Source organism: Eupeodes corollae, chromosome 2, assembly GCF_945859685.1.
Source record: "Eupeodes corollae chromosome 2, idEupCoro1.1, whole genome shotgun sequence".
NCBI lineage: Eukaryota > Metazoa > Arthropoda > Insecta > Diptera > Syrphidae > Eupeodes > Eupeodes corollae.
The window spans coordinates 142182000-142186099 of record NC_079148.1 but is presented as its reverse complement, the minus strand read 5'-3'; positions in this window follow the sequence as shown (position 1 = coordinate 142186099).

Genomic DNA, 4100 nt, shown 5'->3' with positions numbered 1-4100 from the left:
ACGTCAATGATGGAGGTTCACATGCAAAACCATCGTGAATTTATTGAATTGGATTATAATTCAAGCTCAGAAAACAACAACAACAATGGTTAAAGGCTAAACGAATGCACATAAGAAAATGATAAAAGTTTTAACTTTCGTCCGAAATAACAGCCAAGTTGGTAGCTGTTAATATAAGCAAGGCAGCAGCTAAATTTGAGATTTTTTCAAGTATTACTGAAGCTGCTAAGAAGTAGGAAGCTTTAGAGCTGGTGGCGAACGGCGCAGCGTTGAAGTTAAGTGCGTAAATTTAAAACTTAGTTGGGTTCGTGGCTACCGTCGTCGTGCGGCAGTGTAGCATTGGCGGCTTGTTGTTATGTCTGTTTCCTTCGACTACGTTGCTTTATCAGAAAACATGACCAATAATTGATTATTATTAACATAAAACTTGTTGCATTGGCCGGCGGTACTCAAAAAAGGGTAAGTTCAGATTTTTAAATAAACAAAGATATTGATATACACAAATAACAATTAATTAAGTTTAAAATATGGAGGATTTTTTTGTAGATAACAGCCAGATCAGAGGGGAGAAAAACTTCTTGCATCGCCTTAGAAAACCCATCTTGAGGCATTTTTGGCGACGTCGAGTATGTATATCTTGCTTTAACGATACAAGAAAGCATTGGGTTTTTGAAACATTAATTCGGTTTTTTATTCCCCTTTGTAAAATGCTGCTTAGGTCGGAATTTAAGAACTTATCATATTTTGTCGGTACAGTTCCACATTCGAAGGGGTAAGGGATGTGATTCTCAAAACGAATATGAAAAGCTAAGAGTAATATCGTCAGCGAAACAATGTATTGGATTCGAAGTTGCAGACAGAAGATCATTAATAAAAATGTGAAAACAATGTTGGAGATAGAACAGAGCCCTGAGGCACACCAGCATTTATTTTGTAGTTTTCAGATTTGAATTCATTCAATACAACTTGTATTGAACGATTCGAAAGGTAGTTACTAATCCAATGAAGGAGTGATTCATGAAAACCGAAAGCACGCATTTTCGATAAGAGAGCCTGATGTCAAACCCTATCAAATGCTTTTGAAATATCAAGTGCAATAATTTTACTTTCTCCAAAATTATGTAAAATTTGCTAAACTGTTCGGTGAGATGAACCATGAGACCACCAGTGGCCCTAATTCCACGAAAGCCGTACTGTCGGTCATTAAGAAGCTTTCGATCTTCGAGATATTTCTTGAGCTGATAATTAATCAGCGTTTCCATGACCTTGGAAAGAAGAGACTTAAGTGCAATCGGTCGGTAATTAAAAGTTGAGAAAGATTCGCCTTTTTGGGGAATAGGCTGAACAAATGCTGTTTTCAATAGCGGTGGTACTATCCGGAATATCGTATTTATGTATGTTAAAATCTTTTAGGATTCTCGCCACATTATGAAGAAAGATTGGTCCGATAGAATAACTAACGCTCTCAATGACATGTGGAGTCATAACACTCATCGTCAGCATTGAATTAACTGGTATCGAACTGCTAAACAAAGAGATTAGCTTTCTCTAAAGAGCTAACAAATGGAGTGTCATTGTCTTCCTCTAGTGCGCTGTCCTGTGGGTTTGAATTCGAAGACTTTCCGGACTGGAGCATCTGGTATCTGGGAACATATTTTTATATTATAATTGAGATTCAAACTTTCAACATATTCCAAAAATGTCCAAATGTACATTTGGAAACCAACACAATCCGGCTAGTCCGAATTTTAATATAAATGAAGGTATCCAAAACTATCTATTGACTCTATGGGTTCTTAAATGATTCATTAAGCTCTATAGTACTAAGCAGCCTGATGGTGAAAGTATCTCTCTTGCGATACTTCAAGTTATCCGGATTGATTTTTTTTAAATTTAGATAGATTTTTATTGCTCGTCTTAAATAATTTACATTGTTTATGAAATATAATTTATAAACAAACGTATTTGTGGCAGCCGGAAGATCCTTTTAACGTAGCGTAATAACTTTTCCACATCTTTATATTGCTTCGCTCTCCACACTTGAGCTGCATAGAATAAGATTGACTCTGCTTCTGCCTTAAAAACAGTGTACAACTGCTGTGTACGATATTTCTGTTCGACAAACACCTACTCCAAGATGCGCTGATGGTGGCTTTTGCACTTGTAAGCTTTTCTGGTAGATGCGTTTCCATATTTAAATTTTTTTTTCAAATTTACTCCAAGGTATTTGAACTCTTTGACAATCTCTATTTTTTACCATCGTAGTTCCATTTTTCATTAAGGCAGTTTCTACCTCCTCCGTTCTTGAAAATCATGATCTTGGACTTTTCCATGTTTGCTATTAGGTTCCATATTTTACAGAACTCAAAAATCCGGTTTACCATAAGCTGTAGTGATTCTGTAGGTAAGAAATCGATTAAGTCTTCGATAAATAGAGCGTAAAGGCTTGGACTCATCATACCACCTTTTCTAACGCCTGATTCAGTTCTAAACCAATCCGACCTTTCTTTACCAATCCAAACTGCTGCATTAGTATCCATATACAGGCTTTGCAGGACTCTTCCAAATTTTAACGATATTCCCATATCAAAGAGCTTATAGAAAAGAGCTTGCCTATTCACCGTGTCAAATACAGACTTAAAACCCACGAAAACGCGTATAACTTCTTCCTTCTTCTTATATTTTAATCCGAAATGCTTTTCAGAACAATGATATGATCGATTGTTGAGTAACCGGATCTACAACCTGCCTGAGATTCTTTCAACCGCTTATTTTCTTCAATCCATTAATTGAGCCGTGTTTGCAGAACAGCTGTAAATATTTTATAACACGAATTAAAAAAGGATATTCCTCGACAGTTTGACATCTCAGACCAGCTACCTTTTTTGTGGATCGGAAAAATGATTGATTCCCTAAATTCTTGAGGAATCATATCGGTTTCCAACACCTCGTTGTAAACTGCAGTAAGCTTACTTATTAACTCAACGGTTCCATACTTAAAAAATTCCGCTGATATCCCATTTGAACCTGCCTCTTTTCCATCCTTTATTTTGTTCATTTTTGTTCTGTGTCCAAAACTTCACTATAAATACCCGGATGTGCGAAATGAGAGTTGTTTCCTTCATGAATTGGGTTTAACAAATTTTTAAAATGGTCTGCCAAAAGCAAAGGGATGGATTTTAAAGGTTTTATCATTTAAATTGTTCACCACCTTCCAAAAGCCCTTCAAGTTCATACAATTTGATAACCGTCTAGCTTCTGTCTCAAAGTATTTTGTTTTCTTTTGGAAACACAAGCTCTTGTAAAAGGTGTTTGCTTGAAGATATTGTCTTTTCAAGTGCTCATTGCTTGAGGGACGATAAGCTCTTAACCATCCTAATGATAATTTTCTAGCCTTTTTACACTCTAGATCAAACCAGGGCCTTATGTAAATTGATTAAAAATTTTAAAAACAACTTTTAACTAAATAGCCCAGAATGCCCAAAATGATCTTTTATGAACTGGCCCAGAATTTTGAAATCTCTTTATTGTTCATTTGATAAGATAGAGATTTATCCTAACCGACTATAGTCTTTCTCTTTATAAGGTGAAAATGAGAAAAATTGTTCAAACTAACATTTTTATAAAATGAAACCTGCGTAGTTCCTGAAAAGAATTCAAAAAAAAACCTAGCTTCGGAAGAGTTAAAAATGAATAACGTATAAGCAATAAATAACTCGATGATCATTCCAGATATTTTGCGATCGTATAATCATTTTTGTTTCCAATGAAATTTATCACAGCTTGGCGCCGCTGGCAGTTATTTGAATTTCAAACTAAATTAAAATAAAAAAATACTCTAAATTCACCAAAGAATAAATAAACTTGAGTAAGAAATGAAAACAACAAATCTTCATCAACCAATGACGACGTTCAAACTCCCGGACAGCGTTGGTGGCGGCAGATTATGCGGCGGCGGCGGTGGCGCATTAATATTATTATATTGGTTCGGTGAGAATAAGCTTTGTCGTTCCGACAAAAGCTATTAATTATACAAATTTTTCTCTAAAAGCATTGTAACATTAAATGTTCGTCAAAGAAAAGAGAGTATACATTTTTTA